This window comes from Capsicum annuum, chromosome 6 (assembly GCF_002878395.1).
Source record: "Capsicum annuum cultivar UCD-10X-F1 chromosome 6, UCD10Xv1.1, whole genome shotgun sequence".
Classification (NCBI taxonomy): domain Eukaryota; kingdom Viridiplantae; phylum Streptophyta; class Magnoliopsida; order Solanales; family Solanaceae; genus Capsicum; species Capsicum annuum.
This window is the reverse complement of record NC_061116.1, coordinates 150,090,903-150,099,693: the sequence shown is the minus strand read 5'-3', so window position 1 is coordinate 150,099,693 and position 8,791 is coordinate 150,090,903.

Below are 8,791 nucleotides of genomic sequence, written 5' to 3'. Positions count from 1 at the left end.
ATTATGCCCAGCAATATGATAGTTAATGCACCACATAGATAGTGTCGACGTGATAACCGACGCATTGCATCAAGGGTGTCAACGCGATAGCCAATGTACTGTGTCATAATCGCATTGGCTCGCTGCTTTGGTCATCCAAACACGTATCAAACGATGTTCAAAAAATCCAAAACTCACCCAAGATGGCCTATTGACATCCCTGATCATGAATCAACTTAAAAATCAACATTCTAAGGTCGTAAGGATTAAAAATAAGATCATTCAATAACAAAGGCTAAAAATGATTCTAAGTCTTAACCCTTAGCTAAATTTTCCTAAGTCTGGGACCCCCTATTACATGCTATATGGGGCTGAATTGAACTAGAATTTTTATAGGGTCTTACAATATATCCCCTTTAGGAATATTGATCCTTGAATGAGACTGACTAAACTGAGAGGAATTGAGGAACTGTACTTACACTGACATGCATAACTAAAGCATGACTGAATTTTGGAGACATGACACATGACTGAACTGTTTCATGAATGCATGAATGATATAAGAATGTTATACAGCTGTAACTGAGCATAGAATATAGTAAATCTAAGAAAGGTTGTTACCTTAGGCTGAGTCTGAGTTTGCGGAGAAGAGATGAGGATACTTGGTTCGCATGTTTGTTCCCGATTTCTAAGTAGCTCCCTCAACGGACTGATTTCGCCAAAGAACTTTGACCAAAGGAACTTCTTTGTTCCTTAGTCTGTGCGTCTGACGATCAAGGATTTTGACTAGATTTTCTTTGTAAGAGAGACTATTCTAAACATCTATACTCTCTATGGGGACTACAACTGTTGGGTCACCTATGCACTTTTTTAGTAAGGAGACATGAAACACTGGATGCACTGATGCTAAGTCTGCAGGCAACTCAAGTTCATAGGCTACCTTTTTAAAATAACTCAGAATCCTATAAGGACCAACATAAAATAGACTAAGCTTTCCCTTTTTACCAAACCTCTTCACTCTCTTCATGGGAGAAATTTTCAAATACACGAAGTCGCTAATCCCAAATTCAAGATCTTTCCTTCTTACATCTGTATACGATCTCTGTTGGCTCTGGGATATCTTAAGCCTCTCTCTGATTAACTTCACTTTCTCTAAAGCATCAAATACCAAATCAAGCCCCGCTACCGTGGCCTCCCCTACTTCAAACCAACCAATGGGAGATCTACTATATCTTCTCCCATAAAGAGCCTTAAATGGAGCCATCTAAATACTGGAATGATCATTGTTATTATACGCAAAATAAATCAAATGTAAGTTGTCATCCCAACTGCCCTTAAAGTCAATGATACACGCTTTCAATATATCTTCTAAAGTCTGAATAGTACTTTTTGCTTGACCATTTGTCTGAGTAAGGAAAGTTGTACTGAGATGGACTTGGGTACCAAGACCCTTTTAGAAGGCTTTCAAAGAGTAAGAGGTAAACTGCGTATCTCTATCTGAAATGATGGACAATGGGACACTATATAACCTAAACAACTCCTTGATATATAGCCTGGCATAGTCCTCGGCTGAATAAAAAGTAAGAACCGACAAGAAATGGGTTGATTTGGTAATCCTGTCCACAATGACCCAAATCAAATTATACTGGCAACGCGTACGAGGAAAACCTATCATGAAATCCGTGTTCACTTCCTCCCACTTCTAAATGGGAATACTGAACTCCTGCATAGGCCTACTAGGATTTTGATGTTCAATCTTAACCTGCTGACACATGGAGTACTTAGCTATAAACTTTGCAATATCCATCTTCATCCCACTCCACCAATAGATCTCTCACAAATTACGGTATATCTTAGTGGCCCCTGGATAAATGGGGTAATGCACACCATGTACTTCTACAAGAATTTTCTTCCTCGAGTCATCTACACATGTCACACAAAGTTGACCCTAGCAGCAAAATACACCATCTCCCCCTTGGGAGAAAACCTCTACCTTCTGGTCTCTGACTGACTCTTTCAGCTTAACTAAACTAGGATCCTTGTCCTGCTTTTCATTCACCTCAAAAAATTAAAAAGACTCCAAACTATACTGCACCCAAACACTTCCCCCAGTCAAATCAACCAAACAGACACCTAGTCTGGCAAGCTGATGAACTTCCTGAACTAGCTTCTTCTTACAACTTTCATCATGAGCAAAACTACCCATGTCTAATCTACTGAGAGCATCTGCCACTATATTAGCCTTACCTAGATGATATAGAACACTCATGTGGTAGTCTTTCAACAACTCTAACCATCTTCTCTGATGCAAGTTCAAGTCTTTCTGAGAAAATACACACTGCAGGCTTTTTTCATCTGTGAACACATCAACATGTACCCCATACAAATAGTGCCTCCAAATCTTTAAGGCAAACACAACAGCTACTAGATCTAGATCATAGGTGGGGTAATTTTTTTCATGGGGCTTAAGTTGTCTAGAGGCATAGGCTATGACCTTACCCTTCTGCATTAGGAAATAACCTAAACCAACTCTGGAAACATCACAATACACAATAAACCCATCTGAACCATCTGGTAAAGTCAAAACTGGGGTTAAAGTGAGTCGAGTCTTCAACTCCTAAAACTCTTTTCACAAAAATCAGACCACTGGAACTTGACTTTCTTCTGAGTCAATATGGATATAGGGGATGCAATAGACAAAAATCCTTTAACAAACCATCGATAATAGCCAGCCAAACCCAAGAAACTCCTGATATCTTATGGAGAGATGGGTCTAGGCCAGTTTCTCACCACTTTGGTCTTTTAAGTATCAACTCTAATGCCATCACCAAAAATGATATGACCAAGGAATTCTACTAACCTTAGCCAAAACTCGCACTTACTGAATTTGGCAAACAACTGATGGGCTCTGAGGGTCTGCAACACTATTCTGAGATGGTCTGCATAATTATTCTCATTACAGGAGTAAACAAGAATGTCATCAATGAAGACTATGACGAACATGTCCAAGTACTACTTGAACACACAGTTCATCAAGTCCATGAAGGCTGTTGGGCATTTGTGAGACTAAAAAATATGACTAGAAACTCGAAGTGACCATACCAGGTTTGGAAAGCTATTTTAGGAATGTCATATTCTCTTACTCTGAGATGATGATAGCCTGTTCTGAGGTCTATCTTAGAAAAGTAACTAGCACCCTGAAGTTGGTCAAACAAGTCATTGATTCTAGGAAATGGGTACTTATTCTTGACTGTGACTTTGTTCAACTGACGGTAGTCTATACACATTCTAAGAAAATTATCTTTCTTTCGCATGAATAGAACTAGTGCACCCCAAGGACATATGCTAGGCCTGATGAACCCTTTGTCAAAGAGTTCCTTCAACTGTTCTTTCAACTCTTTAAGTTTAGCTGGAGCCATTCTGTATGGTGAAATAGAGATGGGTTAAGTATCAGGAAGAAGGTTTATTCTAAAGTCAATTTCCTTTTGGAAAGAACTCCGGGGATATCTTCAAAAAACACATCTGGAAATTCACTGTGATTGGAACTAACTCAAAATTATTAGTCTCGAAACTAGATTCTTTGACTCGTACCAAATGGTAGACACACCCCATGGATATCATTTTTCTCGCTCTAAGGTATGAAATAAGTTAAACTTTAAGTGTTGTGGTATTACCCCTCTATTTAAGGATTGGTCTATTTGGGAACTGAAATTAGACAACTCTATTTCTACAATTAACTAAAGCATAGCATAAATAGAGCCAATCCATGCCAAGAATAACATCAAAATCAATCATCTCTAGCTCTACCAGGTTTCCTGAAGTAACTTTCTGAGACACCATAATCAGACAGTTCCTGTATACCTGCCGGGATATGATAGACTTACCCACTGGGGTAGAGACTAAGAAAGGCACTGTTAGGATTTTAAGACTGGCTTAGAAGTTAATGGCTATGTAAGGAGTTACAAAAGACAGAGAATCTCCAGGATCTAACAAAGCATAAACATATAAGTGAAAGACTTGTACCGTACCAGTAACTACATCAGGAGAACTCTCCTAATCCTGTTGGGACTGAAGTGCATAGAGTCTATTTGGGCGTTGCCCACTGGTGGCACTGGAAGTGGCACCCTGCTGAGATGGGCGATCGGACTGAGCTGGGAGACGATTATGCTGACTCTGTGAACCCACCTAAGGACAGTCTCTGATTCTATGACCTGATTTACCACACCCAAAATACACATCACTGCCAGCCCTGCAGATACCCTAATGATTTCTACCATATTTTTGGGAAAGAAAATTTGTTCGAGCAATGCTAACACTACCCTGAGATGTAGATCTTGACGCCCTATACCTATTACCATTTTTGAATTTAGGAACTAGAGCATTGGCTGAGGATGGAGCTGGGACTAACGATTTCAGGCGGAACTGAGGACGGTTACCACTTTCTGACTTTGATTGAGCAAAACTAAAGCTACCTGTTCTGGCCCTTTTATTTTCCCTTTCTTTCTCCTTTGTCCTCTATTCCTTAATGTATTGAGTATGGACCATACCCCTAGCAAATTCTATATCCTTAATCAGCATTGCGGTCTTACATTCCTTGACCACACTATTGGATATACCATACACGAATTTGCTCATCTTAGACCTACTATCAGCTACTACATAAAGAGCATACCTGGCTAACTGAGTAAAGTTAAGAGAATACTCCTTCACTGTTATGCTGCCCTGCTTCAAGTTAATAAACTCTAAAACCTTAGCTTTCCTCAACTCCAACAGAAAGAACCTATCTAAAAAGGCAGTAGCAAACTTCTCCTATTTTATAGGCCCTGCATCTACGCCCCTATCTACCTTTCACAGCTTTAAACCATGTATGAGCCACATCCTGCAACTGATAGGAAGCTAACTCAATACTCTCACTAGAAATTATCCCCATAATGTATTTTACCTTCTTCACCATGTCAAGGAATTCTTGTGCGTCCTCTACAGACTTAGACCCTAAAAACAAAGGAGGGTTCATTCAGGTGAAGTCCCAAATTCTAGCTCCAGCAGTATTGGCCACTAGGTTAGCCTAAATAGTAGCCGGTCGAATATTTTGAGCTGCCACAGAATAGGATAGAGTGCTGAAAGCTACTCTAAATTATGTATGACAAACATGCTCATTCAAGGGATCTTCCTAAATCGGTGAAGGTGTTGGTTGGTTCCCAGTTCTTCTTCTGTTTTTCTTTTTGGGAGGCATGTTCTATAAATAGAAGGAAAAGTTGGATTAGTCAGAGAGTTTAACTTGAGCTCATACTCACTCGCACGATATGAACACTAAAAGAAAGGAACTTTTTCCTAAAAATTCCTCATAGCCTCTTGTCCATAAGTGTGGTATGTTGCACACCCATGCACAAGACTTTACTTGATGTGACTTTCAGACTCTCTGGGGCTCTTTATAACTTTAGACTTTGATACCAAGTTTATAACGCCCGGGAGTACACCCTGGGCATCACACGATGCTTACGATCCCGAAGGACCACAATCTAACCCATGACTAGTACCTTCTGTGAGCACTGAATATAATACTGGAATATATAAGCGAAAGAAATGTAAAAATGCCATAAGGTTCTCAAAATACTAAATAATAACTGATTTTAACTGATAATGACATCTAAAAATTGAGTAACTGACTATGCTAGTCTGAGAGCCTCTAACTGTCTGAATATGGAGTTAATGGGAAAAACCCTAACTAACTCCGACTGAAATAACTACTAAAATGCTGAAAAACTGAAATAGATAAACTCTATCCTTAAAATATAAGTACTTACCACTATAACTATTGCTAATAGCCTGAGCTGATAAGTAGGGTCAGAAACCTGAGTGTCCAAACCTATGATATGAGATATCATAGCACAAAATAGAGTATGTGATCAGTACTTGAAATGTACTGGTATGCTAAGTGAGGTAAGGCTGATATACATGGGTTCATATGCATGAGATGGTAATTGATTGAATGAACATCATGAAGTAACTGAATAAGAGTACATCCAATACTGTAACTGCTGAACATACACTACTATGTATATAAGTATACATTGTCTATCTGAGATTATACTGAAATAGAGTGTTGAATTCCGATGGCTGAGTAACTAATAACTGATAGCCATGGTTCTGTAGAACTGATTGAGTTCTTTACTGAATACTGAGACTGAAACTGTAACTGTAGGAGTGTTCATCTAATTGACATACCCCAATATAGACTTATTTGGGGTCCAACCTGTGACCCCAGTTGGAAGGGTGTTAGCACCTTGCCACGGGATACTAACAATGATGTGTCAACCCTAATCTGGCAGGAAAACTTATGAAATATATATATATATATATATATATGATTGTGTCAATCCTAGTCTGGCAGGAGGATGACTTACCCTACGCTAGCTACGCAGTTTTGTAACTCAGGGATTGGTACTAAGGTTTAAACCCTAACTAGAAAGAATACTTGTAACACCCCAAAATCTCATCCCGAGATGTCACATAGTGCTTAAGGCTAAACGTAGACCGAAGCTAACCCTTCGAGCCTGCTACTAAGTCTAGAACTTACTTTAAAACAAATGAATTTAAGTAGCAACTCTATATTATGTCAAATTTGGGCTAAAATAACTGAAAACATCATTTGGATAACAAATACTAAAAAATATGGAAACTCCAACTGATAGTCCGACAAGCCTCTACTTACTAAGGAACTAGAGAGTCACTGGGACAAACTCCCAACTGACTCGAACTGAACTAAAAATAATAAACAACTGCTATCAAGACTGAAAATCAAAGAAATAGGTCCTCGAACCATGATGACTCACCAATTGCGGAAGTGTAGATGAAGGTACTTGGAGATCACTGTCGCTGCTGAGGTTGAGCACCTGAACCTATATTATGAGATAATACAGCATATAGATATATATGTGGATCAGTACTTTGAGGATGTACTGAGTATATGGGGGTGTACGCAATAAGTAAACATTATCATTACTCTTTATAAAACCATACATGCTGATATAAATGACTCACATAGCTTGAATAAATCTGAAATCTAAATCTCATAAATCATGAATAGTGAAACATGTAACATAAATCTCATGAGTCATTATACTTAGTTCTAAAATTTGTATTCTCCTCTTATTCTCAAAGCTTGTAAGCAAAAGGAATCTTAAAATAATAACTTTCAAAAATTACGATTTTATCTTAAGGAGAATAGGACTTTGGGAACTCAAGGACTTGAGAACTTTAGGACTATAAAGCTTTGGAGACTTAAAGACTCTAGAAACTTAGGAGTTTCTTCTAACTGACATAAACCATGTGAGATGACAAGGAGTCCAGTGTCTTTACCACGTTGGGGAGAGCTATTCTACCCTTGCTATCAAAATAGAACCTTAATTTTAGTGATCAACATCTTAACCCACTTGGGGTAAATCATAATCCTACGGTGGCTCATAGTTCTGGGGCATGAGACCTTGGAATCAAGCCCAACTCAATGCTAAATACTACTCCCATATTTTGGCTTAGAACTTTTAGGAAACCTACCTTAAAATAGTACAAGGATGTACAGTGAAAGCCAATTATACTTCTCTTTGCTTTAAATCATAAATATTGCGGATTTCTATTTTAGCTTAGGATTCAAAGATTAACTTTCTTTCTTGAAACTTGATAAACAATCATCAAGGAGGCTTAAATCATGATCTTCTCAAAATATCAAGGCTAAATCTTAGGGCTTAAAGCCCATAGTTCAAAATTACATTAAAACACCAAAAGGTTCATGCTTGATAATGTAATTATTGATATATCAACTCAAAATCTAAAAAAAAATATGATCATGTGCATAAATATTTGAAATTAGACATGTAACTCAATATCCAAATCACTTAAGGTCTCAAAATCATGCAATTAGCAACATGGGGTATAAAGCCTGACTTAAATTTCATGGAAATCATATCAAAATTCAAAAAATTGTAACTTAAAGTAAGTTTTTGGGTACAAAAATGAAATAATTATTCTTGTTGAAACCCCACATACCTTATTTTGCTTGATTCAATGTAACAAGTTGACTTTTTAAGTCATGAGAATGTTCTTGAATACTTTTGTTGAAGGTTCTTGAATGGTGATGTTTTGATTCTTGAATTTTCTTGAAGAAGGGTTTGAACCTTGTTCTTGAGGGTTGATCTTGAAAGGAATCCTAAATTTGATGATATGGATGAATATGAAGTTATGTGCTTTGATTTGATTTAATTAGGTGTTAAAAAGAGTGGAAAAAACCCAAAAATCTCTTTAAAAATGACTTTTAATAGATAAACGGAGGTGCGCGATAGTTTGGGTGACGACCCATCGCCCCAAGGGTGGACCTTCCCTCAAATCTTTACTCCATGGATAGAAAATAGGCTTATTTTCTCAGTTACGATGGTTTGGGCGATGGTTCGTCGCTGGCGCGATGGTTCGTCGTTGGCGCAATGGTCCGTCGGCCTTCCCCTCGCACTTTGGCAGTCCGGATAACTCACTGTAAAACGGTAATAACATTTTACACCGATACCGGATTTTGGCGAAATTGTTATCATTGGAAAGCTAATTCAATTATATATTTGTTCTCAAAAATTCATAGTATAACTAAAGATATGCTCATTTGATGTTGACTAAACCAATATCCTTCTTAAGAATTCAATCGGTAAGGGATGTTTTGATTCGCCTAATAGCTAGGACATATTTGAGGCCTTAATACACATCAAACCTGATCATAAAACTACCAAATCACTAAAATTTATTTCTCATGATCTTGAAGCATGGTTCTACT